This window comes from Corvus cornix, chromosome 4 (assembly GCF_000738735.6).
Source record: "Corvus cornix cornix isolate S_Up_H32 chromosome 4, ASM73873v5, whole genome shotgun sequence".
NCBI classification, from domain to species: domain Eukaryota; kingdom Metazoa; phylum Chordata; class Aves; order Passeriformes; family Corvidae; genus Corvus; species Corvus cornix.
Genome location: NC_046334.1, coordinates 39,158,718 through 39,173,223, shown reverse-complemented (window position 1 = coordinate 39,173,223; position 14,506 = coordinate 39,158,718). Strand labels below are relative to the sequence as shown.

General features: G+C 34.7%; 1 protein-coding gene across 9 annotated transcripts in view; it reads right to left on the bottom strand.

Moving 5' to 3' along the window:
• TENM3 (teneurin transmembrane protein 3) overlaps positions 1 to 14,506 on the bottom strand; it is a 1,315,365-nt gene that overhangs the window by 793,624 nt on the left and 507,235 nt on the right. The window lies entirely within an intron of this gene.

Below are 14,506 nucleotides of genomic sequence, written 5' to 3'. Positions count from 1 at the left end.
ATAAACTACAGAAATAGTGTAAAATGAAGCTCTCAATTTTAATGTTTTTTCTTTTTTGTTTTTTTCCTTGCAGCAAAGAGTCATATCAGAAGGATTATTTCCTCTCTATAACACTACAGAAACATCTAGGTGAAAAATTACTGTCTTTTTCTCTCTTTTCAATCTTTGTCTTAAGTAATCACACATATAAAAACATCCTTCCAAATGTCTGATTTTGTTCAAGAGTCACTTCCTTTCTAAATTACATGAAACTTGGTTCTTCCCACATAGAGATCAGGAAAAAAAAGAAACATTTCCTTTTTTTTTTCCACTTTTGCAGGTGGAATGGGTAAATGAAAGAAATGAAATAGTTCAAAAACATGCAACTGTGGACAATAACTGAAACAACCAAGTTCTCCTCTAGTAGATTTAATTTTATTTGTTATTTCCTTTAAAACTCAAATATTGGTCAGGATGGGACTTCTAAAACCACAACTCTTATATTTCTAATTGGGTGGTTATATTGTCTTTAGCACAAGGCACAGTGGGTGAATTTCATTTTCACTGAGTGGTTTTATAAGGGCTAAAAGGACTCCTGTCCATAACTTGCATATTATCAATACTTCTGTTGGTATTTGAAGGTATTACATGACCATGGTTAAAACTAAAACTATTGGAAATGCTCACAAATTATAGCCACAATAGTGATATGTGAGAACAGCCTCACTTGACACAGTGTGTCTTTGATACCTCTGGTAAATCAAGAAGAGTCCAGTGTCACCTCAAGAAAATGAGGTACCTTGTATTCTATCCCTTTTTGGGATGTATGGATTGAAAGAGTTAATGCATCCCTAGAGCAACCAGACAAAAGAATTATCTTTTTTCTACTACATGAAGAAACTGTATTTGTCCATGGATATGCTTATGCCCAAACATTGGAGAGGCCTTATGCAGCTTTTCTCTTCACATTTCTGCTGTCCAGGCAACAAAAACAGTAACAGTGGTAAAAAATAATTTAGGTACTTATATTTAGGTACTATGGCTTATAGCATAGTATTCCTAAAAACACTCAAGGAATCTTAAACACATCATAAAGGAAACTGAGCCTTGCAAAGATTATATCCTTTGCAAAGCGACAGAGAAAGCTGGAACTACTTCATTCATAAGGGCAGAGCACAATCTGTTCTTTCCTCTCTGAATTGAAGGTCAATTTGGATTTCAATCAGTTTGAAATCATAGTTTAGATATAGATTCTTTAGGTTTCATGCTCTAGAACCTTTAAGATCACTCAATATTATTAATATATAATTAAGTGGCTTTTCTTCTTAATTATAAACAAAAATGGTAATTGTGTCCACAAGCCTATGGTCAAGCTGTGAATGTGACAATAATGCAGTTTCCGTGTGCCTCATCTCTCCCTCCCTGCTCTTTATCCAGTAATACAGTACAAAATCAAAGAAGATCATTCTGTATCTGAAAGCAGCAGTAATATCCAGCTGAGTCAAAAGAAAACTCCATTGGGCTGGTAGACGGGTGGAAAAAGGCTGTGTGTATGTTGTCTCCACACCGAGTCAAATTTTATTCTGACAGAAAAGAGTTGAAAAACCAAGAGACATTTTATCTCTCTTTTGTTCACCCTGAGAACCTACCGTTCTCTGCTAAATACATTACGCTCTGTTCTTTGCTATAAATAATATAAATGCTTTAAAAAAATTAAATCAAGCTAAAAGACCACAAGAGGATAGAAGAAAAAGAATAAATTACAGTATTTGGAAAATTTTGAAAATAACTTACAAAGTTAAATATATCTGTGCTTACACTCCTATTGCCAAGGAAGTAACTTACAGATGTAAATATTGAAGGATGCATCATTTAGTTTTCAGTCATGAAGTAAGATGTTTTAGTGGCAAGTAGGAGACATTAGATGGTAACAGGTAAAAGTAGGACAAATGACCAAACAGATATATATAAAAATACCATTATTAAACTGTCTTGATCGAGATCTCAAATTAATCCTGTAGAAAGTAAATTAATGTATCTCATCACATGAAAGACACTGATTCATTTACTGTTACTTTGAATGTGCGTATGTCTCCTGAAAAGTAATTTCCTAAATCTGTATTGTGAACTGGGATAGATCACTGCTTCAGAAAATCTGGTCCATTAGAAGCATAGAATTGACTTCTTCCTATTGCTATAGCAGTCATCAACTGTCAGTTTTTTAAAAATAAAGTAATTTAAGCCAAAGGAAAGAGAGAAGTGAAAAAAGAAGAAGCAGAGAAGGTAGAGAAAACAAAAAGTATTCTTCTACACTGCATGACAAGGCACCTTCTGAATTATAAGATGCAATGCATTAGATTTGCTCAATGGAAATCTTTATGTACTTATATACTCTGGATTTTGATCCTTTTTCCTCTCCTCTCTACTTGAGCCATACAAGTATCAGACCTAAGTTCTGTAGCAGAACTGTTGCAGTTTGATTTATTTGCTGCATACAGTCACAACCGCACATCTAAAAATCAGAGATAAATATTATTAGTTTTCAGTGTATGGCTTAGTTTTAACCTGTTTTGAATTCAGACACTTCAACATCTGCAGTGAGTTCTGAAAATTTAGAAAAGATTATTTTTTTATGAAAGAGAGAAGTCACATTTTCAAATTACACTACTATACTAATAATGCATAGGAATTTTCTAGCTATGTTTTAGATAACAGCCTGTTTCGTAGTATTGTTAAGAATACTAAGAAACTGCAATTTTGTCATCAAGGAAAGTTCACACATTTTAAAAGGTGCTTGTTTTCTAAATGATATGTCACAAGCATCAGCAAGTGACCGCTGTGAATTTTAGTAGTAAGTGAACATGGCTCTGCTATTCCAAAGGGTCAATGTAAAACATTTAAGTCCTCACACACAGTGACTACCATTAAAACATGAGCTCTGTTTGCCGAGTGTAAGTGATGTGCCAGAGTGTTTTGAGATCAGAGGAAATGGACTATCTCTAAGACCAGCTACCTGTAACTGAAGCTTCCTTCTGGCCTTAAGCCCCACTCTTCTGGACTGACACTGCCTGAGCAACTACACCAGTACGCGACACAGCTTGGGAAGCCTTAAGCAATACTCAGACTTATGTTGGATAACCAGCAGAGATCTGTAGAACATGTTGAAGAAGGATGTACCCCAAAGCATACCCCACTACCTTGAAAATGATTGCTGTTAAAGAAAGTTGTGGCTTAAGAACCACACTGTAAGACAGTGAGATACAGTTTAAGTAGAACTGGCTGAGTATGGTCTCTAATAGTGAACGAACACTTCTAGGCAAATTTCTCCAGGTAATTCAATAATGTCACTTCCCTTTTCTGGGAAATGGCAACTCAACAGACAACAGCCTCCTGCAACACTGGGAAATAAATTTGTGGGGAGACAAGAAGGTACTTTAAAAATATGATAGTGCTAATATCATTATTAATACTGTTATCCATAATGCTTATGAAAAAGAACAGAATTTAAAATTAATAAACTGTTCAAATTCAAAGATCAGTCATGTAAAAAGATTCCTACTGAAACTGCTGTATAAGGGTAAGTATGAAGCAGTGGATTGTCACTGGAGAACTAAGCCAATATATCCTGCTCTGCTTGCAAAGCCTTCAGTATGTTCCCATCCAGGGAAAAGAAAACGGCTTCATTTCAGAGGTACTATGACCAGTTTTATAATTTCATAAAGATTATGAGCTATTTATAGCTAGCAAACAAGGGAATCAAAACTAACTGTGTTCATTAGGTTGAAGCAACAAAACTACCAGAGACAGTTGAAAATATCCTTTTCTAACTTCTGCAAACGTAAGTGCCAATGTTTCTGAAAGAATAGCTTAGTTTAAAATTTCACAGTTGAAGAGAAGAGCATGACACAAATATAATTGGGTAATCAATGTTCCAACATAAGGAGTTTTAATCTTCTACTTAATTTTATTTAAAACAGTATGTTCATAACTATAAAATGATCTTCTCCAGATTAGATAACTGAAAATTTAAATAAAACAGATAATGAAAATTTGTTCAAAATCAAAAAAGCAGATTGTGTAATTTCTTTACATAAATCATTGGTTTTCTTTTCAAGACTAATTATGTCAGTTACGTAAACAGCTCGAAATGCTCTTAACCTATTTCTCCAATACATTTGTTAATGAATATACATACTTATTCTTGCAGTCTAAATTAATTTCTAATATTAGTTTTCAATCCATAATGATAATTAACAATATTGATCCAGTACCTGGCTATACACATTCCTAAAGTTGTCATTAAAATGATGAGAAAGCACTGTAAAATATTGAGAAGGACTTTGCAACAGCCATAGCTAAGCTACAGCAGCGTTAGCTATGACATAGCTGAAATACAAAAACATTTACTTAGGTTCCCACAAAGTTAAAATAGTCCAATCTAACATGAGAGAAGGCACTTCGAATAGAAGCTGTGGACTACCCTGCCCTTGATGAAACGACACTGCAGAGAACTGTGCTTTTAATGGCTGCCTTTTACTTGTTTCCTTTTGCAGTCACAAATTAATAAGCACAAGCAAATAACAAAACAAATATGAACTGAACATAAGGGATTGATTTACAGCAAAATAAAAAGCAATAGCTAAGCAAGAGAAGAGTAGTTGCCTTGAAGCTGTACTGTCTGCCAGTGAGAAACAGCAGCAGCTCAAGTTGCAGTTCAGAGAGACTTTCACAAATGACACTGGCCCACCTGCTGTATGTCATTTTACAGCAATTCCACAAGCATTTGAATACAATGGAATACTCATCATCTTCATGTAAAATGCATGGCAAAAGTCCCTCTACTTAAATTGCATAATACCATGAGAAGGAATAAGGTAGGTGGCTTTTTTCTACAGTTTGTATAAAAATAAAACAGCTAGAAATCCTACACCTAACTTCCTTAATATTGTTTATTTGGTAGGATTTTTGAATATTGAAGCATAAAATGGAAATATGGGGAAATTGTATTTCCAAATAAAACAAAATGACAAAAATAAAGAAAGCCTTTTAAAATAAAGAATACCTTTTAAGTGCATAACAAAAAAATAAACCCTGCTTTACCCTGTGTTTATCAAGGACACATCCTGTGAAGAATCTGGGGGCCTGTAGGACGAAAAAATATTGAAGTTGGGAAAGGAGCATTTCTAAAAGATGAAGATAAAAATGAGCCATTATGGTCATATTTTGCAGTATGCAATCTATTAATGAATCTTAAAACTTGTTCAGATGAAAGAAAAGTGGGAACTGTGATTATAGTAAGACCTTTGAAAATCACCAAAGACTGAATCTTAAGTCTACATGGTAAATGGTAGAAGCTATAATAAAGAAATTCCTTGTATTCCCACAGATATACACAAGGTAAAGATAGAAATTTATGATTCAGGAAGGAGGGGGTCAAAGAGGACACCTTCCCACTATGGAGTCACGAAAGGAGGGTAAACAAACCTTTATTCTAAAAATATCACTACCTTATGAAAATAACTTGAGAGTAAAGTTTCCAAGTTTTTGAGGAAGGAGTGAGTATATGTTCTATGAGGAGAATATAAGAAGCTCTCAATGTTCTTCCTCTGTCTCTCTCAATGCCAAGTCCTGGAACTTCTAGACCACTGATCACAGAACATTCTGAGTTGTAAGGAACACACAAGCGTCACGGAATCCAACTCTTAAGTGAATGGCCCTTACAGGGATTGAACCCACACCTGTGGTGGTATCAGGACCATGCTATAAGCAGCTGTCATATCCGATCGCAAAACAGAAGGAGAGTAACAGGTGAGGGTATACAACCCTGTGCCCCACAGAGCTACTATTGTCACAAACCATCTGAAAACAAACTGGCTGCTCTATTTAAACCATTTAAGAAATTAAAAAATAATTAACTTCAGAGAAATTAAAAAATAATTAGCTTCACAAATTAAAATTAATAGTTCCTCCTTTTCTATATACCTACTATACTACATCTTTGTAGCACAAAATGACTGCCTTATATGTGGAATTATTATCACACCATGACAGACGTGAGGAGGGAAGATCCATTCAGTTTTGATGTAGAGAGGTATCAATGCTGAATTTTCTGTTACCTTCTACATTCTATTTTTGCTACATATTCAAATAATAGTAATGCAAAAATCCACATCTCGGCTCTCTATGAGAAACTGACACTAATCTTTCTTTAAGACAGCTTCAGATTCCTTTGTTCACTTCTGTGTAACATAAAATTTTTGATTTTTTTATACTAGATTTTACTTTACAGTAAAGACTTAAACCATTTTGGTATTTAAAAACAACAGAATATAATCAGATTACTGAGAATTTAGAAGTGCATTCACATCCCATACTTTACATGCATTTTTAATAACCATTTGTTATTACTGTTCTGTAATATGGAAATCCATATTATTGTTAATATTGCACAAATTCACAGCTAATCACATTATAGTACCAAAGGAACAATTATAGTATGTGAATGTGTATAAAGATTAATATACATATCCTAATAAATCTCAGCTGACCCATTAATGTATAATGGGCCCAAAGGAGGCCTCATATCCTAGGTATATAAATGGCACATTTCTTTCCCCCTCCCCTCCTTTCCTCATTTTGTTTTATATGTACAAACTGCCATAAAAAGGAAAATTAAGCCATACAAAACCACTCTGAAACATCAAGAGGCTAATCAAAAGCACAAACCACTTTCTTTTATTATTATACTACAAGAACCATGCTAATATTTGACATGCATGTACAATGAGGTGGGGTTTTTTTCCCTCTTCCTTTTGAGAATAAGGCTTCTGAAGTAGCGGACAGGCATCCATCCCACTTGCACTCTGCAATGAATAGCTGCTACAAGTGGGTTAAGGGAGGAACTTTCAGTTTTAATTGTAAATTATAATAGCTTGTTCTTGGTTTAGGGGTGATACCTCCAACTGTTTCAATTAAATCTCTTGTAGTTTAAAATGAAAGAAAAAAAGAGACAAATGATCCTTTTTGTTATGTAAGATATGCCTTACAATATCACTACACAGTGACAACTCCTTGTCCTCCTGTCACATCCTGTCCCTTAGACCATGCTGCAGAAAAGCAATTTTCTGCCTCAAAAGCACTCTATTTTTTAAGTTTGTCTCTGGGCAATTTTCAGGTCTACTAGAGCTGCACAACTGTATACAGATGAGAAAGACCCAAAATAGGGCAATTTATTTGATTCCTCCTCTTCAAAACATTTAGCTGAGATTGCATATCCAACAGAGAAACCCCAACAAGAATATTCAGAGATGACCTGCAGTGACACACATCTTTTTTCAACAAAAAATTTGCATTAAACATCTTCTCCAGACTTCTCAGATAGTCTAGATTTGACTTTTGTTTAATATGACCTTTAACACAAATATTTCCCAGGATATTAGCAGCTAATTTCTTTTTTAAAGGAGGTAGCAAGAACTGGTCAGTTAAATAAAACATGGATGGAGTTTTTCAGAGAAAGAATTTTTTTTTTTTTTTAGTGGGCCTATTATTTAATTTCTTTTTTTTTTTAATTAGAAAAAAGATGTGCATTCATTTGAATCCAGTTTCTCTCTTGTTAGAAAGGAAAGAAACACTTGGATGGGAAAATACATCCTCCAAATGTTCAGCTCCTGGTAACTTAGCATTTATCAATGCCTGAAGCTAGTTTGACCTCAGTATTCCCCTGGTACAGCTCTGCCCTAACACAGTAAGGGCTCTTCTCCATAGAGCAAAGGCCTTGCCTTTATAACCATCCACAAGCTGAAAACTACTTTGCCTGCACAGAAGTTTTTAAGGAATTAGGACAGCTTCAAGACCGGGACCTTAGTTTGCTATGAATGTAACATTCACTAATGTATCCTCTGAGGCAAAAACATGACAATAGTTTTGAAACTTTCCATGGAGCTAGGTGAATTTTCAAATCTGAAAACAAATAAACCATAGGTTCCTCAGTGTTCAAACTCATGTTCACATTTGCTACATACAGTTTCCAAAATTTTAAACCAGACTGATAGCTCATTTAGCCCTGAAGACATAAAATTATACGTTTAATTTCTCTATTGTTGTCTTTCTAATTGAATGATACGTACACTTAATTTCAGCATTTCACACTGACATAGAAATCAATTATGTATTAAAAATCACTATTAATATTGGCGTCAGAAAATAATACAGCATAAAATATGTCTATAACCTTATATGGTTCTGATTAGTAGACTAGACCCCATCAGCTAAAGCATGAGTTTTCTTTGTTAATACATTAAAAACCTTTAGTATGTATGCATTTTGAATTTTTATTTACCTGGCATGTGAATATATTTAAAAATTAGCTGAAACGGAAACAGCTTTTTTTTTTTTTCCTAAGGCATAGAAATAGGTTTGGGTTGGAAGGGACCTTAAAGAGCGTCTTGTTCAAACCCTCCTGCCATGAACAGGGACACTTCCCACTAGACCAGGTTACTCAGAGCCCAGTCCAGCCTGGCCTTGAACACTGCCAGGGATGCAGAGCCCATAACCTCTCTGGGCAGCTTGTTCCAGTGCCTCACCACCCTCACAGTAAAGAATTTCTCCCTACTATCTAATCTAAACCTGTCCTCTTTAAGTTTGCAGCCATTAGCCCTTGTCCTATCACTTGGCCATGAAGACAGAATCTGGCTCCTCTTGTGTCCGTCCGAATTTGTCTTTTATACTGGCCCACGGAGTCTGTGCGAGCACACACCAACTGGATTGCATTGGAGATAAGAGATTGCATTGGATATAGCAGAATAGAGAATTTGATTGAGGGCAAATCAGATTTCCAGATATACTTAAATTCATGCTTTAAATTACTGGGAGAAAAATTTATCATATATTGCTGTGGACACATAAGAGGAGAAGAAGACCTTTACAATTTAGTTCTTTGTGTCTGCAAGTGCTGATGTTGCCTTAGCACATCTTATACTCAGTTCCTTGAGCTAGGACTGTAAAATGTGGTAATGAAAACCTTGCAAGTGGCTAAAGTGTGACACTAAAAGAAGAATATAACTCTTTTAAAGTACCTTAGTCCCTGATGTCTGCTTTAGACTGCTTGAATATTTAGCTGTGCAAGAAATTCATCAATCTAGATGTAGCTGGCTGGCAAATGTTCAGTTTGGTAGCTGGTTGCTGTCAGTTGGTCACAGCCCACTGATGATTCGAAAGTCTAAGTGCAAACTGATGCCCTATTCATTTTGGTTTAACAGTAATGCAAGGGCTGTGTCAATAAGAAGTTACAAGGAATAATAGCACCAACTGGTATTAACAAAAACCCAAACTCCTTGGCCCTAAATTCCTCATTTTTGCCTATTAATTGCATTCTATGTGTTTACATACTTTTGCTGTTTTGGTATGGATAACTAGAATACATTCAAAATCAGAAGAATATCATTTACACCAAAGAGTCACAGGAATTACTTCACAGCAAATATGATCATTGCCAGTCCACTTTGAAAATATACATGTAAAGTTTCTTTAATGAAGTCTTACATAGTCAAGGGTCCAGAATGCCTTTTAATCATACTTTTGAGAAGCAAACAGAAAAGCATGAACAGAAAAGCTGTATACCTGACAGAAAGAGACTGAGTACTGAAGAAAAAATGCCCTAATTGAATGATTCATGTCCCTGACATGAATCCCGGGATTCATGTGAAGTAAAGTGCACTGTAGGATATAGAAGATATCTTTTTTCCTAACAAGTAAGGTTTAAAAAAAAAAAGTTGAAAAAGTGTATTTGCATCCAAAGGCTTATATCCATAGCATACAAACCCAAATAAAATCTTAATTCTATTTTATGTGAGTTCTAGGTAACCTTTGTTAAGTCAATATTTTCTATGTTATAAAAAAATCAATCTCTTAAGTTGAAAGGTCTTTTTCCAATGACTCTTCAGTAAAAAATGTATGAGCAGTCCTTAAAACTGAGACTGGGACCTCTCCCTTCTCAACGGAGACTGGAATAACTGCAAGGCTGCAGTTGTGTTCCTTCTGATCCTTCTATTCCCTTTTATTTTCTAAAGTTTCTCAACATTAGTGATGAACAGAGGAGACTTCCTTAAGAATGGTGTCTAGACTGTGTGTCTAAATGGACCTTGCTCAGAAGCCTGATTCCCTTACGATCCTCCTAGTGGGACAGCCAGTGCCTGACACCAGAGACACACAGACTGACACAGCAAGGACAGAATTCTAAGGCTATGAATGGCAACTGAACTAAAGCTTTAGTTATTAATATGGGCACCCTTAACCTTGTGAATGTTCTCACATTTACTCTACTTCTAGTCTGCTGCAACTCTTGCTCTGACAAAGATGCCTCTTTGTAGCCCAAAACTATGAGATTTGTGGCATATCTCTTATCCCCACACTTAGGGCATTACTCATTTTAGCATCTTATGCTGAAACTTGTCACTTAGTTCACAGCACATAATAGAGTTGGGTGACAGTCCAAGTACCAGATGCTTGAAACTTAAGTGATGCCATCATTCTCTGTGGTACTCATATACAAGTCCCTTATTAAAGTCACCATAAAATCATAAAATTCACAGTTTCATAAGTACAAATCTTTAGTTAAAAATGCATCTAATCTGAACTAAAATGAAAATAAGAATCAAATTTGTTACAGACATAAAATAGAAAGCGAAAAGTGAAACAAACAACAGAAAACAAAACAAATTTATGAAATATCTTTTCTTCCCTCCTCTTGCAATACGGTATCTGAATAACAATGACTTTATTTCAACTTTGCTGTGTAATTGCAACCAAGTAACAAGAATATATGCATAATAACTTTGACCTGGATGTTTGAATAGCATATCAGACAGCTACTGAATTACCTGAAAGTATCACCACATGAATAGCTTGTGATTCCTAAATGCTGTCACTCAAAAGGCTTTTGGCATCTCTTCAGAGCCCTCTCACTTACTTCCTTTACACAGGAGTAAACTTAGATTGCCTCAGACTTTCATACAGAAAATAACAACACAATAACATTCACATCTTAAAGTTGTTCTTGTACTCAAACAAATCATATAATCAAAATTATATTTACCTTAGAAAAGGAACAACTTATCTTCATGATTTCCATCTGTGCATACAATTTCTTCTATTTTGTTTGCGATGTGCTAAAATTAATTTTCGTGACACATCTGAGGAATTTCAGATGTGTTATTCAAGTACTTCCCAGCATTTTTGTGATTTTATATTAATATTTTGATGACTCAGAATTATTTATTAATTTCTTTCATCTCCGAACATTTCATGTAAACAATCACTAACAAGTCTTCTCAATACTTATTGGTTAATTAGACTTGCATATAAGCGTTTGGGATGACCTAGCTAAATAATCACTGTAAAATCTCAAGTAAACATCAGTAATTCACTTTAATATATTTTTTAATTTAAAAACCTTGGACAGGGGGAATAATTTTGTTTTATCTGCTATTTGAACAAACAAAAGATCCAAAAAGGAATTAAGAATCATAGTATCATTCACAAAAATTTGCTGTTTAATTAAAAAAACCCCAATCATTTGTGGAAAGTTTTTTTTTACTGAGCTGTCCCTTAATCCCAATGGCAGCATGGGGATCCCAGCTATTTCTTGTATCTTTTCTAATGCCTGCATATTTTAGCCTTACCTAAGGCTAAAATTGCAGTCTGTATGTATGTCCTAACTCCCTTCACTTAGCAATTTTTTAGCTGGGTGATTGTCAAGTGCTAAGCAAATCAGAGAAAAAAAAGCAAATCTTAAAGATAATTAAGACTCTTACAAGTTTCAAGAATGGAGATCTAAATTAATATCCCCAGGGACAGGAACATGGATAGGAGATGGCTGGGCTACTCAGCATTCAGGGAGGTGCAGACTAAGCACAGCTCTATTGTTTCTGAGGCAAAGAGAGTAATAAGGGGAATAGGGAAATCAGGGTTGCAGTTGAAATTGGTGACCTTAGAGTACAAAGAAAACAAGATTTCCAGAGGAAAGCTGGCTTTATTAGTTCTACCTCCTTAAGCATCATGTTTCTGCTACTTGGCAGACTATGCAACTTTTCCATGATTCCAGTTACATCAGATTCCTAAGAGTTTAGATACAAGAAAAATAAAAACAAAAGAAAAACCATATAGATTGAAAGAAAAATGTACATTCTTTTAAAGCAAAGTCATTTACTTAGGGGAGAACAACACTATTTAATGACAGTTTATACTTCTGGAAGTTAATGCACTGTGCAGATTCAATTGATATTTGAACCTAGTTGCAAGGAAGTGTCCTCATAAAGTTTCGTATGTGGTTCAGAGCTACAGGTTTCAAAAGGGTAAACTTGCCTTTAAAAGTTCTGTGTTAGAACTTACACTGGATTTTTTACCAAACTCCTGATAAATAGTTGGGGCTTTAAGAAAAACCAATAAATTAATCACAGGTGGATGAATCCCATTGTGACACAATAGGCTAAAACCAAAATGTGTTTAATCCCACTTTCTTCACATAGAGGGAATATTTATATTTATGCAATATTTAATATATTTATTTATCAATGTATGCCCCTCAATTTTTTTTTCATTAAGCCCTCTTACCCTTTGTAAAATGCCACATTTGAACAAAATATCAAATATGTGCAAAATGCAATAATGGCAGAAAATTATTGAATCTAGAACCATCTGGTAGATCACACTGAAGTACAGGGTTGTATGAAAGAGCAATTAAAACAGCAAAATATAATATTACAAATTATTGCATACTTGGTCACTTCTTTGTAATGTGAATATAGCCAAAAGTAAAAAAGCTATCTTTTTTTTATATATATAACAGATATTTTATGTACTGATAAATGGTAATGATTATATTTGATCCTGTCTGGTAACATCCTGACTTCTGCAAACCTGCTGCACTCTCTTAGTGAGGATAATGCAGTTGCTGTGGTACCAACAGAACTTGTGATCACCCAATTACCTGTTTTTAGTATACCAGCTGCTCTTGCAAGACTTCAAAAAGTGTCATTATAACCTAAAATAATGAGTTGTGAACTGTATACCTATACTTGGAATCTGGCATGGAAAGAAGAAAATCAGGGTCCTTAATTGTTGAACTGTGTATAGTTCAGTCCTGTCCATTTTAAAAGAAAGCAGCTACATATGCAAAATACCATAGTATGATCAAACAGCAAGTTATTCCATAAAGCTACTGTAAATCTACACAACATGCTCTGAAGATATAAAAAAAGAGTTGACAGAGAAGTTTAAAATGGAAACACAGTTAAAGAAGGCCTTTCTCAAAAGATGAGTGTTCTCTCATTGTTTCATGTTTTCAGTGGTATGCAACCTTATCATCATACGTGACCAAACTAAATGTTATAGTATGTGGGTTTGAGTGCCACAATGTTACTAGATGAAAAGCTGTAGAAAGCGTATTAATACATTTCTTTTTTTGGAACTGTTATTACAACGATCCCATCCAAGACTGAAGACCTATTTCAGCTCTAAGAGATTTGCACAAATCCTCAAAACCAATCCTGATACTGATTTACCTGTGTACCTGTACACAAATGCAAACCTCCAAATTACTAAGTAGCCACTACTCCACCACATAGTTGATACAAAAACAAAGAAAGAACATTGATAGAGCATACACATTTATGCAATTCTACTAATTTTTTCCCCTCTTCTTTCTCTTCACTGTGTTGCCTGATTACTAGTAGTCACAGAAATTAGTGACAATTCTAACACATAGTTGAGGAACTTATAAATAGCAACACTGTTCACTCTTTAAGCAGAGAGATACAGTAGGTACACCAGCCCTTCCATTTCCTGAAAATGTTCCATTAATGAAGGGCATTATTTTATTAGGCTGATGCCTAATGCTTTTATTAATATTTCTTTTGAAGATGCTCTGGTCCTTTAAACTGATGTACTTCAAGTACACATACGGTTAAGAAAAAAAATAAAGAAAAAATCAAACATTACTTATATAGTCATAAATGATACATCACAGTTGTCTGGATAGGAGATAATTGCAATAACATAGTTAATACTGAATGACAGCTAAGTGCTTTTCTTGTCCATGGCTTAGTTTTAATACATGTAACCAACACTTAAATAATTTGCAGTCTTAGATCTTGCACTTATTTACAGCTTCCAAACTGTTCCAAGCAAGGTTAAATATTTTTTGTATCTGTGCATGTACTTTATATTGTTATGTTTTACAGTCCTGTAACTATTCCTGAGCCATGGGTGACTATTTCACTATCTACCCATCTGGTTTCAAGACTGAAAATCTTTTTGTCTCAAGCAGGGTAAATCTGCTGTGATAGCCTCAAATGACCTGAAAAGTTTTTTCAGTACTGAACTATGTAACTTAGACAGCCTTGTGGAACTACTAAAGTTATAACATCTTTGCTGGACTGCCCTAAAGGTATCAGAATTTCTGCAGTGCTGTGATTTCACTCCAGGCATACTTCCCCAACCAGAAAGATCCCAGAACACAGCCTCTAATTAT